General features: G+C 39.3%; 1 protein-coding gene across 7 annotated transcripts in view; it reads left to right on the top strand.

Moving 5' to 3' along the window:
- Positions 1 to 24098, top strand: part of LOC126162345 (NAD-dependent protein deacylase sirtuin-5, mitochondrial-like) — a 106940-nt gene that overhangs the window by 35032 nt on the left and 47810 nt on the right. The window contains exons 1-2 of one of the 7 annotated variants that reach the window (XM_049918790.1): positions 15334 to 15553; positions 16249 to 16314. The exons of 1 other annotated variant lie outside the window; for it this stretch is intronic. The gene's annotated coding sequence lies outside the window, so the exon portion shown is untranslated. 5 more of the 7 variants (XM_049918792.1, XM_049918791.1, XM_049918789.1 and 2 more) reach the window with 5 other exon arrangements.

The following is a 24098-nucleotide window of genomic DNA, read 5'->3' as shown; positions in this document are numbered from 1 at the left end:
ATGTAGATTAATAAATTTATATACGTCGGATCGAAAACCCAGGCGTGACCCCAAAAGTTATCAGCAACTGTGTTCTAATTTTTGTAAAGTGACCTTAGCTAAAGAGCGTTGTATTACCAGGTGGGGTGACTGCCATATACAACTACAGGATAGATCGCGTGTTTGACCCTGTGCAGGACTGATTTGGTATTTTAAACCCTAACAGCCAGTATTTACAATGTGCTTCTCTGTACTCTTCACCAATCACAGTCATGCACTGTCAGCAAACATATGCCTTACAAACAGTTGGTGCATACTTTTTTAACAACATTCTACTGTCTAGCTATTGAAGTAGTAGTGATACGTGCAAGTTCACTGCTGTCTCTCATACTTTCCTGGAAAAGAGAGCCACTTGCTTCTAAATTGACATGGATATGCGTTAAATAATGATAGAAAGTTGGAATGATCGATTGATAGGGGCTGTACCTAGGTATTATTTAATGGTAGACTGATGATCGATTCTAGAGAGAGGGAGAAGTTGGTGCGGGCCATTTATCACACATTTAACCAATGTTTTCCGTTGTTCTCTCCAGAGTATTCGTTGTGAGGTATAACCTGCGAGCCCACATCTCGTGGTCGTGCGGTAGCATTCTCGCTTCCCACGCCCGGGTTCCCGGGTTCGATTCCCGGCGGGGTCAGGGATTTTCTCTGCCTCGCGATGGCTGGGTGTTGTGTGTTGTCCTTAGGTTAGTTAGGTTTAAGTAGTTCTAAGTTCTAGGGGACTGATGACCATAGATGTTAAGTCCCATAGTGCTCAGAGCCATTTGAACCATTTTTTATAACCTGCGATCGAATCGTATACACTTGCGTGTACTGTGTCAGACTTAGAGCACTATCCGCGATCGTTAACAGCAAATATTTCCATGCTCCAGAAATCAGAGGACTTCCAACTCATGTGTGATGAAATATGTCCATCGATGGAAAACCTGTTTCGGTAACATCCTCTAAACGAACGAAGATGTACGCAAAGAAGGCCACTTCTTTGCCACATGTTGGACGTAAATCGAGTCTTCAGTTCCACATAGGTACAGAGCGACTGTTACTATACTTTTCATGTGCGTCCTATTTAAAATGCATGCAAGAGGATCATCGGAGAGAGGGCACGTCTTTGGACTTTTTAGTAGGCTGGTGTATAAGATGCGCAAATATTCTAGTAGGAGATCAAACAGCACATGGGTATGTCAGCAATACGACCATATAAATATGGAACACGGTGGAAAAAAATATGGAAAATGATATAAAAAGCTGTAAAATTCGAGGAAAATCTGGTACAATCACGAAAAAATGCTGTGAGATATGTAAAAACCGAGGGAAACACGGTGAAATATGTAAAATCGTGAAAACCTAGTAAAATTACGGAAATTGACTCAGAATACATAAAATTAGAGATAAATACCAAGAAATGGGTACTGAGTAAAATCAATGAAACTGTGTGCTCTGGAGGAGGAGAGTAGACTGATGCTACATATACACACCTTAGTAGTTGAGAGAGAGGGCATTCTAGAGATGTAGCGTCATGGCGAAATGGCAATATTATCCCGCACATGAGCAATACATGAGTAATACAGCATAACATCGGACTATTACTTCTGTGTGCAAGAGGAAGGTTACCAGGGCCGTTGGTAAACTGTGGTAACATTGTTACATCTCTTCTACCTATTGATCGTGGTGTTAATTCCCTTGTAAGATGTCACACGTTTTTTCATATGCATTTTCGGCTTGTGACGATAATTTTGTAGGTCTGTTGTGGCCGTATAACAATTTCCGAACTGTAATCGAGCTTGAACTTCGTAAACAACAGGCGTCATACACGTCTGGAAACTTACGCAGTGTATGTAATACAATGAATCGATGTTTCTTTGGTGTGCTACATAGTAGTCGTATCACTTTACAGTTTTTCATCATAGTTTATCACAGAGAAACGTGCAGGGAGAATGTCTGGTACTAAGTAATATACAGCAGCATAGTAACCCTCTCCGCCGGCGGGTATGGCCAGCGGTTCTAGGCGCTTCAGTCCGGAACCGCGCTGCTGCTATGGACGCAGATTCGAATCCTGCCTCGGGCATGGATGTATGTGCTGTCCTTAACTTAGTTAGGTTTAAGTAGGAGACTGATGACCTCAGATGTTAAGTCCCATAGTACTCAGAGCCATTTGAAACATTTGAACCCTCTCTTGCGATGACGGTCTGTGGACTACGGTCCTCCTACAGCACAGGTGACTGGGAGTTAGGTACAAGGAATGCACCGACCTGTCTGCCCTTGTCTGCGTTAGCGGGGCCTAGTGTGCTGGGAAAGTGGAATTAAATGCAGTCCTGTGTGTTGCGTGAGAGAAGATTCAAAATGATGGGTGTTTGTGCTGGACATACTGATAACATCTGTAATCCCACCATCCCAATCATTCCCAGACGCCCCCCATCTCCGGAGCCGATGTACCCTGGTATACACGTGCGTGCACGACTGCGGCTGTGACTCCGGTGGTAACTTTCCTCGACGTCTGAACATTGACGTCGACGGCGTATGGGAGGATTGGCGCTCTGTGTGTGTACTTCAGGACATGAGCGCGGGATGTGCGAGTGTTTCAGCGATCTTGGACATTTAACCATGACAATTACTGTTACGGACTGGATCGCGATTTAATTGTATTCTGTTTAGTACTTCTCAATTCATCGCAGTGGACTCTGTCTTGCAGAATTATTTGTTGTTGTTCTTGTTACTATGGCATCACATGGTAGACTCTTCCTCCTCCTTTCGAATTTCGACCACTCCAACTCTGGGCAGCCTGAGCGGATGGCGAGACGCAAGAAAGTTTTTCAGGTATGCCTAAGCGATCTGCGACAGTGTAATTATTAAAACACATTGAAAGAACGCACCAATTGACATTTGGTTACCTTAAGAGAGTTCGAAAGTGAGGAGGCGTCCTGTGACAGTGGTAGATCTTAGCACTCCATCATGAAACAAAAATGAGTTCAATATTCTAGTCCTGTGATGCAGTGGTATTTGCTGAGGTCTCTATCCTGTCATACAATAGGTCTTTAATCCCTCCAAAGGAGAGAACCAATTTAGGAATTCTATAGTGCTCTAAAAACCAAATCGCAATGTCAAATTCACGATTGATAGCGATCTCTGACATCTAGCCATGACAACTTATTATTACAGATTGGATCGCAGGTTAAGTGTACCGTGTTTAATGCTTCTCAATACATCACAATGGGATCTGTCTTGCTGAGGTATTTGTTGTTGATGTTGCTATCCCATTTCAGGGTAGACCCTTCCTCCACCATCCGAATGTAGCAGAGAGAACCAATTTGAAAATTCTATAGTTCTTTAAAAAAGAAAATACACTTAGCAGACCCTTACTGGTCGGAAATTCCATAACCATGATGGTATGAATTCACATCTAAATTTGAAATTACAACTATCATTTCATGCGTCACCACTTCCGGTTGTGACACCAAATAATAATAGGTTTGGATTATTTAATGAAATTTCTCGTCAAAAATATAACACTATTGTTTTTTGTATGCGGACTACTGTGCAGTGTCGATCTTTTTATTTTGAGTACTTTTAAACTGTGTGTGTGTGTATGTGTGTGTCTGCAGCAAATTGTTTAAATGCCTATATTCACGACCGAAATAAAATTTCCTGAGGCCCATCTCATGAAACAAAATTTCTGACATTTTCGAGATATGATACCCCGCAGCAGATTTAATAACTCCTGAAGCAGCTCATTAGCTGTACCACAAGAAAGTGCACCAGGAAGGCTGGGGCAGTTTAGAGTCCATGGCGGAATGAAAAAGTGTAATTGTTTAAATATTCCATGCTAGTCCCCATGTCATCTGCAAAGCAAACTACAGATATCTCTCTCTCTCTCTCTCTCTTTGTTTGCAATGATCTTTTTCAAAATGTATTTCGAGTCAATCTGTTACTAATTTTGTGACATTGTCAATTTGTGTGTATGTGAAATAGCTACTGCTATTCTCTACAGCATGATCGTGTGACCAGAAATTAATTATTTATTAACTTCAGTAGTATTTCTCGATCGATTTCCTGCCAGGCATTTCCTTTGGAAGGAAGGCGTCTTTCTTGTGTGCTGGTATCCGACAGGTTGTGTCACGTATGCAGAAACAGAACATGACCACTTGAGATAATGGGGGACGCCAACAGGATGTGTGCTTTTGTTCCTGGGATTAGCATGTTGCTACTTGCAGCAGATGTCACAGATATCAGCGGTTCCAAGTCCTCCCGGCACACCCTGACTCCAGGGAGCGTGCATGGATGTCGAGATGCAAGAAAGTTTTGAAGATTCGTTTAAGAGATTTATGACAGCGTAATTACTTGTTTCCTTATGCGCCTGGATTGAGAAAGAACCGCAATTGTTTAAATATTCCACACACTGCAAACTATATTCCATACACCTCACATTGTCTAAATTGTTTAAACAATATTCCATACACCGCAATCGATTTCCGACCAAGTTCTTTAACTAAGTAAATAAACTATATGCCATACCCCTTCTTGTTTCTCATAAATTGTTTAAATAAACAATATTCCACATATTGCCTGAGTTGTTTAAACAGTATTCCATTCACTGCAACCGATTTCCTGCCAACTTCTTTAAATAAATAAATAAACTATATTCTATATACCATCTTGTATCAAATAAATTGTTTCAATAAACAATATTTAACACATTGTCTAAATTGGTTAAACAATATTCCATACACTACAATCGATTCCCCACCAAACAGCTATTTAACTGAATGTTTTTTCTGCCAATTTCTAGTTAGGGGAGAAGAGAGGGAGCGCTGGGGGTTACCAAAATGGGAGAGGTCAATTAACTGCTCGAGTTAATTAATTAGTCAATCGAATTGATATCAAATGTGTGCTTGTATCGGAGAGGGGAGTTCCCAGTGGGGTGAGGGACGGGTATAGGGGTGGGGGGCGGTTCTCTGAAGGACCGATTATCCCTAGGGAATCATAATCCACTTAGCAGAACAATAGGTTAAGGACCTGTCAATCTAAAGAGAACGATAGGTTTGTCCCTGAATGTATACTTGTCCCTGATGTAGGCAACCCACAATGTGGTGTGATACCCCTTTACCCTATTACTAACATTGTCTCAATCTTTGAATGTTAAAATCCATGCGAGAAAGCATGAAATTCAGACGCATGTGGACATTACAAACTCTACCATCTGGTGAGCAAGATGTATGAGACAGGCGAAATACCCTCAGACTTCAAATAGAATATAATAATTTTAATCCCAAAGAAAGCAGGTGTTGACAGATGTGAATATTACAAAACTATCAGTTTAATAAGTCGCAGCTGCAAAATACAACGCGAACTCTTTACAGACGAATGGAAAAACTGGTAGAAGTGGACCTCGGGGAAGATCAGTTTGGATTCCGTAGAAATATTGGAACACGTGAGGCAATACTGACCTTACGACTCACCTTAGAAGAAAGATTAAGGAAAGGCAAACCTACGTTCCTAGCATTTGTAGACTTACAGAAAGCTTTTGACAATGTTGACTGGAATACTCTCTTTCAAATTCTAAAGGTGGCAGGGGTAAAATACAGGGAGTGAAAGGCTATTTACAATTTGTACAGAAACCAAATGGCAGTTATAAGAGTCGAGGGGCATGAAAGGGAAGCAGTGGTTGGAAAGGGAGTGAGACAGGGTTGTAGCCTCTCCCCGATGTTATTCAATCTGTACATTGAGCAAGCAGTAAAGGAAACAAAAGAAAAATTCGGAGTAGGTATTAAAATGCATGGAGAAAAAACTTTGAGGTTCGCCGCTAACATTGTAATTCTGACAGAGACAGCAAAGGACTTGGAAGAGCAGTTGAATGGAATGGACAGTGTCTTGAAAGAAGGATATAAGATGACATCAACAAAAGCAAAACGAGGATAATGGAATGTAGTCGAATTAAGTCGGGTGATGCTGAGGGAATTAGATTAGGAAATGAGACACTTAAAGTAGTAGTTGCTATTTGGGGAGCAAAATAACTGATGATGGTCGAAGTAGCGAGGATATAAAATGTAGACTGGAAATGGCAAGGAAAGCGTTTCTGAAGAAGAGAAATTTGTTAACATCGAGTATAGATTTATGTGTCAGGAAGCCGTTTCTGAAAGTATTTGTATGGAGTGTAGCCATGCATGGAAGTGAAACATGGACGATAAATAGTTTGGACAAGAAGAGAATAGAAGCTTTCGAAATGTGGTGCTACAGAAGAATGATGAAGATTAGATGGGTAGATAACATAACTAATGAGGAGGTATTGAATAGGATTGGGGAGAAGAGGAGTTTGTAGCACAACTTGATTAAAAGAAGGAATCGGTTGGTTGGACATGTTCTGAGGCATCAAGGGATCATCAATTTAGTATTGGAGGGCAGCGTGGAGGGTAAAAATCGTAGGGGGAGACCAAGAGATGAATACACTAAGCAGATTCAGAAAGATGTAGGTTGCATTAGGTACTGGGAGATGAAGAAGCTTGCACAGGATAGAGTAGCATGGAGAGCTGCATCAAACCAGTCTCGGGACTGAAGACCAAAACAACAACAACAGTTAGCCAAAAAAAGTTTCCACCAATCTGTATATGATAAAGAAGTCTCCTTATTTCTGACTGTGAACTTTATTATGTAATGTAATAGGTTGACGTGGGAGCAAAATAGAAAAGCATTTTCATTTTGCATTCTAGTGACATTTCATAACAGCTATATTATAATTAATCAAGAAATGAAATATGAGTATCTTTGACCAGCACATGCACACAGCTGCAGTTCGACGTTCAGATAGTATACAGATCACTGAGACATTGGCATCATGGAGGTAAGAATTTATTTATTTACACATCAACTTCCATAGGATCAAACTGAGGAGCAAATTTGGATCAGACCGCCTGGCTACCCCGCACATGGTCATGGAATGTGTCAGTACATGAAATTACAACATAAAAGTAATAACAAATAAAAATAAAATGTTTATGAACCCGAAAAAAGTCAGTCCATGAGTTTAAGTAAACGCAATCAACAACACAACAAGAATCAGCTTAATTTTTCAAGGAACTCCTCGACAGAATAGAAGGAGTGACCCATGAGGAAACTCTTCAGTTTCGATTTGAAAGTGCTTGGATTACTGCTAAGATTTTTGAATTTGAGTGGTAGCTTATTGAAAATAGATGCAGCAGTATACTCCACACTTTTCTGCACAAGAGTTAAGGAAGTCCGATCCAAATGCATGTTTGATTTCTGCTGAATATTAACTGAGTGAAAGCTGCTTATTATTGGGAATAAGGTAATATTGTTAACAAAAACTGATATTGAGAGGCCAATGTCAAAATACCCATGCTTCTGAACAAGGGATGACAAGAAGTTTGTGAACTTACACCACTTAATACCCAAACCGCTCATATGTAAGCCAAAAATATCCTTTTAGAATGGGAAGAGTTACCCCAAAATATTATACCATACGACATAAGCGAATGAAAATAAGCAAAGTAGACTACTTTTCATGTTGAAGAATCACTTACTTCAGATACCGCTTGAATAGTAAGAATGGCAGCATTAAGTCTTTGAACAAGATCCTGACAAGACAGTATACTATCTATGACAGTATACTACCTATGTGAACACCTAGAAATTTGAGCTGTAGAGTTTCACTAAACATATGCCCATTCTGTGAAATTAAAATGTCAGGTTTTGTTGAATTGTGTGTTAGAAACTGTAAAAACAGAGTCCTACTGTCATATGGCTTTAGTTTATTTTCTACAAGTCGTGAACTTAGGCCATGAACTACCCTACTTGATACCGACGCAATGCTGTACACAACATCCCTTACTACCAAGCAAGTGTCATCAGCAAACAAATATTTTAGAGTTACTCGTGATACTAGACGGCATATCGTTTATATAAATAAGGAACAAGAGTGGCCCCAACAGTGATCCCTGGGGCACCTCCTATCTGACTGTACCCCACTCAGACCCAACATCACAGCCATTCTCAACATCGTGAATAATGACGTTTTGCTGTCTGTTGCGAAAGTAAGAGGTGAACCAATTGTGAGCTACCCCCATATTCCGTAATGGTCCAACTTATGGAGCAATATTTTGTGATCAACACAATCAAACACGTTATTTAAATCAAAAAATATGCCTAGCGTTCAAAACCTTTTGTTTAACCCATCCAGTACCTTACAGAGAAAAGAGAATATAGCATTTTTGGGTGTTAAATGACTTCTAAAGCCGAACTCTACATTTGAAAGCAAATCGTGTGATATACAATGATCAATTATCCCTACATACACAGCCTTTTCAATAACATTAGCAAATACTGATGGCATAGAAAAAGTTCTAAAACTGTCTAAATTATCCCTTTCTCCCTTCTTATAAAGCAGCTTTACTACTGAGTACTTTAACTGTTCAGGAAACTGACCATTCCTAAAGGAAAAATTACAAGTATAGGTAAATACAGGGCTAATATGTGCAGCAAAGTACTTTAATATTCTGGCAGGCACTCCATCATAACAATGAGAGTCCTTAGTCGTCAGTGATTTATTTATTGACTCAATCTCCCCCTTTCCTGTGTACAGAGGAGTATTTCAAACATAAATCTCGGAAAGGCATTTGCCAAGAAAGTTATATGATTCCCTGCAGAAACTAAATTTTTATTTAATTTACCAGCAATGCTCAGAAAATGGTAGTTAAATACTGTACATATATCTGATTTATCAGCAACAGAAATATTTTTACTACAAACTGACTATATCGTCGACCTTGCGCTGCTGACCGTACACTTCCTTCACAACTGACCATATGGTTTTAATTTTATCATGTGAATTAGCTATTCTATTTGCTTACCAAATACTCTTTGCCTTCCTAATAACACTTTAAGCACCTTACAATACTGTTTGTAATGGGCTACTGTAGCTTGATTGTGACTACTTCTAACATTTTGATATAATTCCTGCTTTGTTCTACGTGACATCCTTATCCCACTTGTCAGCCACCCGGGCTGCCTACTACTGCTAGTACCCCATTTAGAACGTTCTAATGGGAAACAACTCTCAAAGAGCATGAGAAACATGTTAAGGAAAGCATTATATTTATCATCTTTGTTATCAAATGGCTCTAAGCACTATGAAACTTAACTTCTGAGGTCATCAGTCGCCTACAACTTAGAACTAATTAAACCTAACTAACATAAGGACATCACACACATCCATGCCCAAGGCAGGATTCGAACCTCGGTGCTTGGTCGCTCGGTGCTAGACTGTAGCACCTAGAACCGCACGGCCACTCAGGCCGGCTCTTTGTTATCGGCACTATAAACATCCTGCCACTCTTGTTCCTTGACAAGGTTTAAAAAACTGTCTATTGCTGTTGGATTAACTTTCCTACATAGTTTGTAATCATACGTGACATTTGTTTGACTAAAAAAGCCTTTTAATATTAATTGTGCATCATGGTCTGAAAGGCCATTAACCCTTTTAGTAACAGAATGCCCATCTAGTAATGAAGAATGAATAAAAATATTGTCTACTGCTGTGCTACTGCTCCCCTGCACCCTGGTTGGAAAAAACACAGTTTGCATCAGACCTTTCTCTTGCACCATCATACACAACTAATGTCTGGTACTCTCTACAAAGTGAATCAAGAACGCTCTCTAGCTTGAGCAGAAATGCTCTGACATCAGAGTTGGGGGACCTATAACCAACAACAATTAGAGGTTTAGTTTCACTAAATTCAAGTGCCCCTGCACAAAATACAAATATCTGTTCAGTGCAGTGCCGTGATACATCTATGGACTCAAATGGAATACTGTTTTTTATGTACATGGCCACTCCTCCACCCCACAAGGAACTCCTTGAAAAACAGCCAGCTAATCTGTATCCTGATAAAGGAAGCCTCTGAATTGTCAAATTATTCTTGCCAACTGCCAGTCCCAATTCCCCACCACCCTTCACCCTCTTCAACCTATCTAGTTCCTCCTTTGCGCGTTGTGACTGCACCTGAAGGGCACAGATCTTATGCTCCTGCTCGTTTGTCAACTTATTTCTACTACAGATTTTGCTTTCCCAGGAGAGGATCTCGCTAGAATGCCCACTGGCTTCCCCACTGCATTCCCCACAATGAAAATACTTCGAACAAATCCCACTACTCACAAACCTACGACAGAGGCCACACTTCTCACTCATGGTCAGATTTTACAGTTAATGAAAAAAACTGTATTCTACGTTACCTAAGTTCAGTTACACCAGTAGAACTACTTATAGAACTAAAAATAGCGGTCTCGAAATTCTCAGTCTGCTAAGAAAGCAACTACTTGTATTAATACTACTACACCACAGCTAATACCAATACTAACAAAACGTCACAAATGTTTTAGCTAAAACAAAAAATTCAAGTGGCCACTGTAACACTCAACGAAGTTAAAACACTGAATGAAAATTTTACTGAAATATTTCGCTAGAAATCATGAGAAACTTCAGCTGAAAACAAAAGCACGAAGTTTACTACACTAGTTCAATACACAAAAAACTATAAAAAACACAGCGAGCAAACGTTTCCAAAAGTTTATTAAATCGTTATTTCGCCACAAACAACACGAAACACCGCTGAAAACTATTAAATTTAATAAATATAACAGTGCCCAAATAACTTTGTCAGTACTTAGCTTTATAACCGCTACAGCTGCAACTGCACGCTGCAAAACGTAAACACACTCTTATTTTATACTTCCATGATCTGCACGGATTCTAGCCTCCTTGCTCACATTGTCGATAACAAGACAGTGAACAGTTGATTATGTTCTGTGTGGAAATGTTGAATCTTGCTTTGACCTAGGCCTTAATCCCTCTCTTCTCTCTCTCATTCTCTCTCTCTCTCTCTCTCTCTCTCTGCGTGTGTGTGTGTGTGTCATATGATACTTCTTTGAGGGCAGAGAAGAAGGTAGAAGGTCCTCTTTTCCTTCTGCTGTGGCTTTCTATATTTGGTAGTTTTCCTCAACTGTTAGTTTCTGTGTGAGACTGCTGCTCCATCTGAGAGTTTTTAGGCTATCCATAAGGTATTCGGCGAATGTAGAATGAAAGCTGGTACTCTGTAGTGCTCTTCTGTGTTATATGTACCAATACCCAGGGCCGCCTGCACCAGCATTGATTAAAAAGAAAGATAACCAAGGGTCCCAGATTCATGGTTAAAGCTTCATCTCATATAAGTTGTCTCTGTGCTGCACCAAATTAACGCCAGTTACCAAAATGTCTTAAGCTAACCAGGCCTTTGACCACAGTTAACTCCATGTGTCACAAAGGAAAGTACCCATTATATGTCCAAAGACAGTGATAGTCACTGTCTGGGGTATATGCACTTTTAGTTTGTTGTCGTAACTTGGGTGTTATTATTGTACTACAGAAAACAAGAAAAGGAGGCCTAATTTTTCAAAATTTGAAACTGATATCCTTTTAGAAGTGATCAGTAGTAATACGAAAATTTTAGAATGCAAACAAAGAAATGAACTGGTGTAGTTTTAAGAAGATTCAAGACTCGTTGATGGTTTGAACTACGATTTCCTGTACAACAATCTGAGATACATACTAGGTAGACGTTATTCGTTAACTCAACTGAGTCTTCGTCCCATTTTCTGTTTTAAATTAATATCATTAAACTGTAGTGTCTAATATCACTTTGCACATGGCTAACATCAATATTCCCATTGATGCATTGACTACCATCACTCCAATGTAAAATACTTCATCACATAGGTTTCAAGAACGAGATTCATTTCGTAATCTCATTTGAACGGGAGAGGGGATTTTTTCAAAGCTGCTCATCATCACGGGAATAAATGCTTACCAACAAGATACAAATGTGAGACAATCCATAAAACCAAGAGACAGTTACATTTTATATGAAGTTTCATAGTAACTAAAACTATCAGTTTGTAGCTTTTGTTTACCTTCTAGCATAGAGTAACAGATATGTTAAGATTTCTGGCCACTGGGATAACATTCCAGATGTTCCTTTGCAACAATAATTACAGCAAGTACATTGTTTATAATAAATAACATCGACTACTGCATGTAATACTTCTATTAAATTAAGGAGAAGGACCCAGAATCTTTTAGAAAACAAGTAGTGGAAAAAATATTTGGAAGAATTTGGATGTGAAACTACTACCTTTCTCACCACAGCTCACAATGCTTACAACTTCAACACGGTAACCATCTCTCTGAGTCGGTGTATAATGTGTTTGAACTATTCACATAAACAAGAAATTTCCGAGCATCAAGTTAAGGGGGCATACATGTGAATAACTGTAAAAAAATCGATTTTTTAAATGTTTGTCTTAAAAATTCTCTGTAGTTTTCTGACCGAGAAAAAGTTTACTTCCAGGAAAAAGGACCACAGAAAGACGCACCACGTCGTCCCTATCGCACACAGTCAGCTCTGTTACGAAATAGAGTTTGCCCTCATTTGTTTCGTTTTTATGACATTTTACTCCCTTAAGTTGGCTAACCTGCGAAAGGTTTAGGGTGACTCGTCTTTTGTTTATACAGAGAGTTTAGTCATTGTATGCTGTTGTTTTAGCGCGAATGTTTTGTTTACAGCAAAGTAACTGTCTGCGTGAGTTTCGTATTGTGTGAGAGAGTTTATTATTGAAAGCAGTGGGAAGAATTAAGAAGTTCGATGTTAAACAACATAAATTTTATGGAAATCGAATCACCAAACGGATTAACTCTGCTAATACTGAAATAAAACGTGATACAGCACTTGAACCAGCTTCAATTACTCGAAGTGCTTCGAAGCTAAAACTGGAATATTTGGACAATGGGCTTGACAGTATTAATGCTGATAATATAGAGACGCCAACTATTGATTCAGGTTGTGTTATTGTTGAACTCTAATCTATCTGAACTTATAAATACAGCTTTGCAATGTAAGGAATGTGGCAATAGTGGTGTGAAGGTAGTTGAAAGAGATATGTGCTAGAAGGGGTTGTGTATTAAAATTTAGAATTGTTTGTAATTTTTGTGATTTAATCGAATGTGGTTATACTTGTGGTGTAACTAAACAGGGGGTGTATAAACAAATAATAAACTTGCTTGTGCTATGAGGTGTATAGGCAAAGAATACAGAAGTGCAAATTTTTGGCGCTCTTATGGACCTATCTCCTCATACTGGGTTTGACAGGTACACTAAAATTATTCTACAGACTTTAGAAGAAGTAGCAAATGATAGTATGAAAAACGCTGTTCAGGAAAGTGTATACATAAATGACAGCAATACATGTATGTCTGCAGCCATGGGTGGCTTCTGGCCGTGAAGAGGCCATAATTCCCTAAATGGTGTAGTGAGCGCTACCTCCTTGGGCAATGGTAAAGTCATTGATGTGGACTGTATTTCCAAGTACTGTCATGGCTGTATTAGTGGAATCGAAAATCATAAATGTTTGATTAATTTCAGTGGTTATAGTGGAGGGATGGAATCTGAAGATGTGAAGATATTTCACAGGTCAGTGGAGAAATATAGTATGACGTAATTATCTTAACTAGGAGATCGAGACTCAAAAGAGTACCAAAAAGTTTGTGAATCCAAACCTTATACTGTCACAAAAATTGAATAAATGGAGTGTGTTTGATGTGTCCAGAAAAGCTTAGGTACAACACTGAGGAACTTCAAGAGGAATTTGAAGGGAAAGAAATTAGCTGGTGTTAAGTGCATTAGTGGATGTGGTTGGCTTACAGACAAAGAAATAGACAGGTTGCAGTATTATTATGGACCAACCATAAGACAAAACAAAAATTACCTTGAGGGAATGAAAAAGGCAGTATGGGCTACCTTCTTTCATAAATCCTCCACAGTGTTAACCTATGTCAAGCACTCTGCCCACCTGGCAGTGACTCATGGTGTGGCTGGCTACCAGAGGGCTGTTACTTAAGGTGAGACCTACAACCATAAACATTGTTTGCCATTTGCTATAATGGAAGTTATAACACCTATACACAGGGCCCTTAGAGACACAAGATTATTATAAGAATGTTTCCAAATGAAAGTTTCAACAATTGATGTGGGAATGGATACCAAAAACTGCTCTAGTTGGACTAAATACTTCAAAAATAGGTGTACTAGATGCTGTTCTACGTTTCAGTGACGATGTAGTGTCAAGGCTTAATGTTACGGAACAGATGGGAGTGCCTGGTGAACTAAAAATGCATAGAGCTCTAATACCCATTGACCAAAGGAGACTCTTCGAAGCAGAAAAATCGGTGTTTGAAGCCACCAAAGAAGCAAGAATAACAAGAAGTGTAAAAAAGAGAACGGAGGAAGAACAACATAGGAAACAGGATGAATATGGACCTGGGATGCATTAGTGCCACGCAAGTTTAATAGAAAAAGCAAGTTTTAAGTTTAACTAGAATTTCCTGAAAGTTAAATTATTTCACGTTCTTGTACACTTTGGCTAAAAACTATTAAAGATAGAGATCTGAAATTATGTATAATGTCGTAAAAACCGCTTAACTAAAAAGTAGACTACTCTTGTGACTTAACTTCGAAAATAAAATGCTTTTTTTAAAGAAAAACCCAGAATTCATTTCGAAAATTTTTGATAATCATACTTAAAATGTCTTTGTATAACAATTTATGACAGCACAATCTTTTCAGTAGTCTCCTTTGCCTATAATAGTGTAAAGAACCTACAGGAAAAAAAACCCTACTTTGTATTTTTTGTAAAGAGTACCTATGATGTACATAAATAATTTACATGTTTTATTTCGCTTGCAACAAAAAAATACAAATAAAAAAGTGTGAGAGCTGAAGCTGTGATTCATGGTAAACATTATATGGGCCTACAAACCTTATTCTTTGTGTTACACTGTTTAGAAAACTGACCATTTTTTCAAGGTTTCCGCTGGTAATCGCGGACCAGTCCCCTTAACTGCAAAAACCACTTTGGTAGCACGTCAGTTATAGTAAATAGCGTTTTTCTCAAAATTAGAGAATTGTGTTGCCGTATACGTCATACCTATAAGCTTATAAGCTTTGTTGGTAACATCGAATCCCACGAAAATCGTGGTATTTTGTGTGTATGTAACCGGCAGTGCATTAATTTCAAAATGTTCTAACAATAAATTTCTACGATTGTACATGTTCAAAACAAAAAACTACTCCTTTATGTCTATCAAAAACTAGTTACTGCTTTCTGTTGTGAAAAACATGCTGCAGTTGCGTTGTATGATCTAGTCTTGTGCATACCGACGAAAGAAACGATATCGACGCATTGTTGTGCGGTCGCAAGTCATGTGATTCGCGGGATTGAAATGTTTACTGACGGGCCGCAGGTGTCAACTGTCAGTGTACAGTTAGCCGCGGATGTTTTTTACCTGTTACAACGTTGTGAAAATAGATTTATTCTTTGTAACGATTTGGACGGTGAATGTGGAAAACGAAATACTACTTCACTTTGGAAATATCTGGGCATAAACTGCTAATCTGTGTTTCTCGACGTAAAATGCATTGTAAGTATAGTACTGTAGTATCGTCTGTGCGTACTGTTCCAGTTCTAAAAAGGGGATAAAGGTCAATATTACATCGTAAACTTCATGTACAGTAAAATGCTTCCTTTCATAATATACAGAATGTTTATATCTAAGGTTACATAATTCCTGACATCGACTTATAAACTTATGATCGGTACAATTGCGCCCATTTCATGGGACAGGAGGACAACGAAAGTTTCAGTTCTTTTCTTTGGTTACTATTTCTCTCACCTCTGTATCATTTAACCAACACGATCTGTCGTTTATTAAATTAGTTTTTCAGGATTTACCTTGCCGTTTTAGATTATAAAATGTGCGTTAAGTATGTCAAAGTGCATTAAATATGTCGCGAGCGTAAATGTTAAGGTAGGCTACAGGTCAGTCTGTTACCGCAACCTTCTCGTGGCATTCGCATTCATTGGCTTCACCAGCACAGAACCAAATTAACTCTGTCCAACCTAACCTAGACCTCGGGCTGCACTACAGATCAGTCTGTCACCACAACCAGGATGTCTGAGGAGGTTGTCTGATATCGCACTCTCCTCATTTGCTCATGTGGAAATTTCCGTGTTATGTTAAATCAGTGGAATAAATTGTGACTAATTGCCCTCATTTGTTATACTGATATCAGTTGTTATTAATTATTTACTTTCTTTTAAAAAATCCAAATCTAGATGAAAGGAAAGCGCTACTAAAGGATTTAACACACTATAGCACCATGGGCCTAATCCTTCAGTTAGGTAGGTGTGATTTGAATAATTTGGTATGCTCCTCTGATGAGTCACAAATGAGATAAATAATGAACAGCTATATTGACTGTGTCTGACATAAAAAACTGCTATACAGTAGTATGCAACATTTGTTACATTGTTTTAATATGTTACTGTCCTGGATTGTGCTCTTTGGTCTTGAACTTTTGCTGTACCTGGTAGGTTTAATATTCTGCATAACAACTGCAACCTGCATTTGAACCAGAGCCATACCTCTGGGAATCACCTGAATGCTAACAACATTCTCAGTCTGTTTATGTACCTGCTGATGACTGTATCTCAATTACTAGATGAGTGCAATAAATACATTGTGGATTTCTTGCTGCATTATATTTTAATATAATCTCAAACTTTCAACTACTTCCTCCATTGTCAGGAGTTATCTGGAGGCTGTGAGATAGTTTATTTACTTGGGCAAATTTTGTCATGAAGATGTCAAGTAAAGGAATTTCCATTTGCTCTCGGAGAATATATCCATGTCTGTGAGGAGGAGCATTCTTGGCAATGCTGATGTTGTTAGATAGTGGATAATTCAGCATATTTCTTTGTAGCCTTTCAGCAGCAAGTGCCTGTTTCAATGCACCTCTAAGGGAACAGCAGCTGTCCCAGTAAGTTTTTGTTGCATGTTCTGATCTCATCGGCTCTTTAATGACAGACTCCCAGTAAATAGATGTGTGAGATAAGATTTCCACGTCTCCAATCATAGTTGTATATCTGTTCATGTGGCTGTGTACAGCAATAATAGATTTGTCAAAATTATTATATTAATATGGTGCTGGTGTTCTGTGCAAAGTTCTTCCAGGAATAGTAAGCCCAAGGCTGTCTATTGTGGGCACCTCTCCTTATATTCTTGGGTGGTTGGAAAATAGGCTGAATACCATGTCTGTCCAGGAGTCTGCCTGTTTTATTTGTTGTAGCTCTCAAGAAAGGATGGAGTGCTGTACACTGATCATCTTGTGACGATTGAATATCTCCATGTTTTCATTTCTTAGCGGTGGCTAACTTAATATCTCATTCCCTATAACCATTCTTTTGGACACAGCTTTTTTAGATATCAAATGTCAGAATCTATGTGGTCTAAGTCAGAAACAATTTGTTACGTAAACAGGATGTAGTATGAGGGCAGTCATAGTAAACACTGGTTGAGTGCTCTTCTTAGCATAAGTTGTGACCATATTTTTTATTGTATTTTTGTTGTTTTCTGCTTTTTGAGTACCTTTTTAGTATATTTAGTGTGTGTTATATTATGGGTTTGCCTGTACAGAGAATTTTTGGTAGCCATTTTATAAGTCTTGCTTTTGCTTACATACTGGTCCCAGCAATTGTAATGAACTGTGTACATTTGCAAATATATTTATAAATACCTTTTGCAGTGAATAGTGGCACTAGTGTCTCTTTCTTCCTGCACACAAGGGAAGTTTTGGTATCTCTGTGTTAGGGTTCAGAAATATCGCAAGTAGGTTTAAATTGCTGTTAGTTGTGACTTCTGACAAATGTTTGTTTACATCACCTGATCTTGCATGTGAGGTTTCTGAATTTGCAGTAGTAATGAAATTGCATTCCTTTATAGCAAAGTGAATGTGATAAATTTCATAACATTCCTTTAGTGTTTCATATTCAAACTTGCTTTTTTTCCCCTGTAGATATTTTTTGACCATAAATGGATGCTGTGAGAGCTGTTGTAGGAAAGTTGGTAGTGAAATGCATTTTGGGAGCTGCAGTAAATGGTTTCTATTGGGATAATCTAGTGAGAAGGACTCTGTGGAGATTGCTGAGGGTCTTTTCTAGAATTGTGAAATATGCAGCAGGAGTAGGCCTAGGTTAATAGAGGAGCAGGAAGGGGAGATCTGTGCCCTTCAGGAACAGTTGGATCAACTTAGGAAAGAACTGTTGTGGATGAGGGAAGGTAGTGAGGTAGTGGGGGGGAGGGGGATGAAAGGAACTTGCAGTTGGTAATAGAGCTAGTAGAAGGAGAGTGCGGTCTGATTGTTTTGTTGTGGCTGTCGGCTGCCAGAGTCAAGAGGATATGAGCCTCAAAGTGATGTAGGAGTAGGATGTGTGCAGAAGACTATCAGAGAGAAGTATGAGGTCACCAGCATTTTCTAGCTGACTGCTGGGCTGGATCAGTTGATTGGGGGTTTAGGGCCAATGAGTAAGGATTTCACGAAAGGTGATAATGATAGTGGGTGGGGCAGGGACAGAACATACAACATAGGTGGTGACCTGAATAGGATTGCTTCCCTAACTTGTGGCACCAATGTCCCAAGGGTATGATTGGACTTGTCTGGGCAGTGCTGTAAGGCATGTCATTGCTGAGATGGTGATGGTGCTGTGACTGCTGGCCAGGTGCACATTGTGACGGTGCCTGTGGGGACTATTGCGAGATGAAGCTACACTAGGCATGGTCTGCACCTCAAGAGGTTTGGGAACGGAGGTTGCTGGATTTGATTAGTAAGAGTATAGTGGGTGCGGGGCCACACATGTTCAAATACCTGCTGTCATCTGTGGAAGTGCTAGGCCTTTATTTTTTTATTTTTTATTTATTTATTTTTTTGGATAAATAATTACAGCAGGCTCCCCTCCCTTAAAAGTACTTCAACCAGTTTAGAGACTTCTGCGCCGTGTGTGCGGGAAATAGAATGTACTATACGGGAGTGTGCAAGTGCCATGGAAATTTGCTCAGAATCAGCTATTATTCATCAAAATGTGCCATCATATGAATATGCAAGTTGCTATTGTAGGTCTACCTTAAGGGGAGGGGTATTACTTATGTATATTACATGTGGCACACATTTTAAAGCTATGACATCTGACACCAATTAGTGTAAATAAACATTTTGAACTGTCAACTGTTGAAATAGCAAAGCTGGATGCCTGTAGAAGCTAGTCATTCTCTGTGTTTGCCACTCAACTAGTGGTAAAGTGGATGCTTTCATCAAGAAATTGACTGAACTCGTGGAAAGGGTCTCAGCTCCCAAAATTAACATAATAATGTATGGAGATATGAGTTGTAACACAGGTTTTGAGGGTGCAATTAGTAATAACTCCCTGAACATTTTGAGCACTTTTGACGTAACGTAATGGTAAACACCACTAATGATTTGAAAAAGTTCATGTCCTGTTTTAGATCACGCACTTGTGGACAGCGAAAATTGTCAAGTATTTATAAGAGATCTTGACATTTTGGATCATTACCAAAAGATAATGAAGCTAAAGACAGACTGGGTGAAACCTGGAAAACTGCAGGCCTGCAAAATAAATTTTTCAAATTGGTTTTTGATGTGACATTTCCAAAAGTAGCCATTTCTACTGCAGTAGCTAAAGAAAATAGACGGACAACTGTGGGTAATAAAACGTCTTCATAGACGCTTAAATTTCTCAGTTCTTTGCAAAGTACTGCACTAATCCACAGTTCCTTGAGTACCATCGCCATTGTAAAAGAATATACACCCTATCACCAGTATAAAAGAATATACAGGAGGATACTGCTTGTAGCAGAATGAATCATTCAGCAATTATATATACTGCATTGTTTGTAATGTCCTTTTACTTTTTATCAGTTTTTTACACACACACACACACACACACACACACACACACACACACACACACACACATTGAGTTGAACAGCTGTGTAGTGATAAGCTGGTATACAAAGAAAAAAAGGGGGGGGGGAGAACACACAACAACGTTGTCCTTAGGTCATTGCTTTATAATGTAACACAACATATAACCCATATCAAATCTCTCCCCCCCCCATGAACCATGGACCTTGCCGTTGGTGGGGAGGCTTATGTGCCTCAGCGATACAGATAGCCGTACCGTAGGTACAACCACAACGGAGGGGTATCTGTTGAGAGGCCAGACAAACGTGTGGTTCCTGAAGAGGGGCAGCAGCCTTTTCAGTAGTTGCAAGGGCAACAGTCTAGATGATTGACTGATCTGGCCTTGTAACAATAACCAAAACGGCCTTGCTGTGCTGGTACTGCGAACGGCTGAAAGCAAGGGGAAACTACAGCCGTGATTTTTCCCGAGGGCATGCAGCTTTACTGTATGATTAAATGATGATGGCGTCCTCTTGGGTAAAATATTCCGGAGGTAAAATAGTCCCCCATTCGGATCTCCGGGTGGGGACTACTCGAGAGGATGTCGTTATCAGGAGAAAGAAAACTGGCGTTCTACGGATCGGAGCGTGGAATGTCAGATCCCTTAATCGGGCAGGTAGGTTAGAAAATTTAAAAAGGGAAATGGATAGGTTGAAGTTAGATATGGTGGCAATTAGTGAAGTTCGGTGGCAGGAGGAACAAGACTTCTGGTCAGGTGACTACAGGGTTATAAACACAAAGTCAAATAGGGGTAATGCAGGAGTAGGTTTAATAATGAATAGGAAAATAGGAATGCGGGTAAGCTACTACAAACAGCATAGTGAACGCATTATTGTGGCCAAGATAGATACGAAGCCCACACCTACTACAGTAGTACAAGTTTATATGCCAACTAGCTCTGCAGATGACGAAGAAATTGAAGAAATGTATGATGAAATAAAAGAAATTATTCAGACAGTGAAGGGAGACGAAAATTTAATAGTCATGGGTGACTGGAATTCGAGTGTAGGAAAAGGGAGAGAAGGAAACGTAGTAGGTGAATATGGATTGGGGCTAAGAAATGAAAGAGGAAGCCGCCTGGTAGAATTTTGCACAGAGCACAACTTAATCATAGCTAACACTTGGTTTAAGAATCATGACAGAAGGTTGTATACATGGAAGAACCCTGGAGATACTAAAAGGTATCAGATAGATTACATAATGGTAAGACAGAGATTTAGGAACCAGGTTTTAAATTGTAAGACATTTCCAGGGGCAGATGTGGACTCTGACCACAATCTATTGGTTATGACCTGTAGATTAAAACTGAAGAAACTGCAAAAAGGTGGGAATTAAAGGAGATGGGACCTGGATAAACTGAAAGAACCAGAGGTTGTAGAGAGTTTCAGGGAGAGCATAAGGGAACAATTGACAGGAATGGGGGAAAGAAATACAGTAGAAGAAGAATGGGTAGCTTTGAGGGATGAAGTAGTGAAGGCAGCAGAGGATCAAGTAGGTAAAAAGAAGAGGGCTAGTAGAAATCCTTGGGTAACAGAAGAAATATTGAATTTAATTGATAAAAGGAGAAAATATAAAAATGCAGTAAGTGAAGCAGGCAAAAAGGAATACAAACGTCTCAAAAATAAGATCGACAGGAAGTGCAAAATGGCTAAGCTGGCATGGATAGAGGACAAATGTAAGGATGTGGAGGCTTATCTCACTAGGGGTAAGATAGATATTGCCTACAGGAAAATTAAAGAGACCTTTGGAGATAAGAGAACCACTTGTATGAACATCAAGAGCTCAGATGGAAACCCAGTTCTAAGCAAAGAAGGGAAAGCAGAAAGGTGGATGGAGTATATAGAGGGTCTATACAAGGGCGATGCACTTGAGGACAATATTATGGAAATGGAAGAGGATGTAGATGAAGATGAAATGGGAGATACGATACTGCGTGAAGAGTTTGACAGAGCACTGAAAGACCTGAGTTGAAACAAGGCCCCCGGGGTAGACAACATTCCATTGGAACTACTGACGGCCTTGGGAGAGCCAGTCCTGACAAAACTCTACCATCTGGTGAGCAAGATGTATGAAACAGGCGAAATACCCTCAGACTTCAAGAAGAATATAATAATTCCAATCCCTAAGAAAGCAGGTGTGGACAGATGTGAAAATTACCGAACAATCAGTTTAATAAGCCACAGCTGCTAAATACTAACACGAATTCTTTACAGACGAATGGAAAAACTAGTAGAAGCCGACCTCGGGGAAGATCAGTTTGGATTCCGTAGAAATACTGGAACATGTGAGGCAATACTGACCTTACGACTTATCTTAGAAGAAAGATTAAGGAAAGGCAAACATACGTTTCTAGCATTTGTAGACTTAGAGAAAGCTTTTGACAATGTTGACTGGAATACTCTCTTTCAAATTCTAAAGGTGGCAGGGGTAAAATACAGGGAGCGAAAGGCTATTTACAATTTGTACAGAAACCAGATGGCTGTTATAAGACTCGAGGGACATGAAAGGGAAGCAGTGGTTGGGAAGGGAGTAAGACAGGGCTGTAGCCTCTCCCCGATGTTATTCAATCTGTATATTGAGCAAGCAGTAAAGGAAACAAAAGAAAAATTTGGAGTAGGTATTAAAATGCATGGAGAAAAAAAACTTTGAGGTTCGCCGATAACATTGTAATTTTGTCAGAGACACCAAAGGACTTGGAAGAGCAGTTGAATGGAATGGACAGTCTCATGAAAGGAGGGTATAAGATGAACATCAACAAAAGCAAAATGAGGATAATGGAATGTAGTCAAATTAAGTCAGGTGATGCTGAGGGAATTAGATTAGGAAATGAGACACTTAAAGTAGTAAAGGAGTTTTGCTATTTGGGGAGCAAAATAACTGATGATGGTCGAAGTAGAGAGGGTATCAAATGTAGACTGGCAATGGCAAGGAAAGCGTTTCTGAAGAAGAGAAATTTGTTAACATCGAGTATAGATTTAAGTGTCAGGAAGTCATTTCTGAAAGTATTTGTATGGAGCGTAGCCATGTATGGAAGTGAAACATGGACGATAAATAGTTTGGACAAGAAGAGAATAGAAGCTTTCGAAATGTGGTGCTACAGAAGAATGCTGAAGATTAGATGGGTAGATCACATAACTAATGAGGAAGTATTGAACAGGATTGGGGAGAAGAGAAGTTTGTGGCACAACTTGACCAGAAGAAGGGATCGGTTGTTCTGAGGCATCAAGGGATCACCAATTTAGTATTGGAGGGCAGCGTGGAGGGTAAAAATCGTAGAGGGAGACCAAGAGGTAAATACACTAAGCAGATTCATAAGGATGTAGGTTGCAGTAGGTACTGGGAGATGAAGAAGCTTGCACAGGATAGAGTAGCATGGAGAGCTGCATCAAACCAGTCTCAGGACTGAAGACCACAACAACAACAATGAATGTGTCTTCATTTTTCTTCAGTATTGCTTGCATTATCAACTGCAACGTTGGGACTGCCTCTCTGGTGCCTATACCTTTCCTAAAGCCAAACTGATGACCATCTAACACATCCTCAATTTTGTTTTCCATTCTTCTGTGTACTATTCTTGTCAGCAGCGTGGATGCTTGAGTTGTTAAGCTGATTGTGCAATAATTTTCGAACTTTTCGGTTCTTGCAATCTTCAGAATTGTGTGCATGATGTTTTTCTGAAAGTCAGATGGTGTATTGCCAGACTCATATGTTCTGTATACCAATATGAATAGTTGTTTCGTTGCCACTTTTCCCAATGATTTTAGAAATTTTGGTGGGATGTTATCTATCCCTTCTGCCATATTTGATCTTAATTCTTCCAAAGCCCTTTTAAATTCTGACTCTAATACTGGATCCTCTATCTTTTCTAAATCAACTCCTGTCTCTTTTTGTATCACGCCATCAAGCAATCTTTCCCCTCATACAGGTCTTCAGTGTGCTCTTCCCACATATCTGTTCTCCCCTCTGCATTTAACAGTGGAATTCCCACTGCACTCTTAATGTTACCATCCTTGCTTTTAATTTCACTGAAGGTTGTTTTGACTTTTCTGTATGCCGAGTCTGTCCATCCGACAATCATTTCTTTTCTGATTTCTCTACATTTTTCATGCAGCCATTTTGCCGTAGTTTCTCTCCACTTTTTGTTTATGT

This window comes from Schistocerca cancellata, chromosome 2 (genome assembly GCF_023864275.1).
Source record: "Schistocerca cancellata isolate TAMUIC-IGC-003103 chromosome 2, iqSchCanc2.1, whole genome shotgun sequence".
Lineage (NCBI taxonomy): Eukaryota > Metazoa > Arthropoda > Insecta > Orthoptera > Acrididae > Schistocerca > Schistocerca cancellata.
Note: the sequence above shows the minus strand (reverse complement) of the source record. Positions and strands in the feature narration are given on the sequence as shown.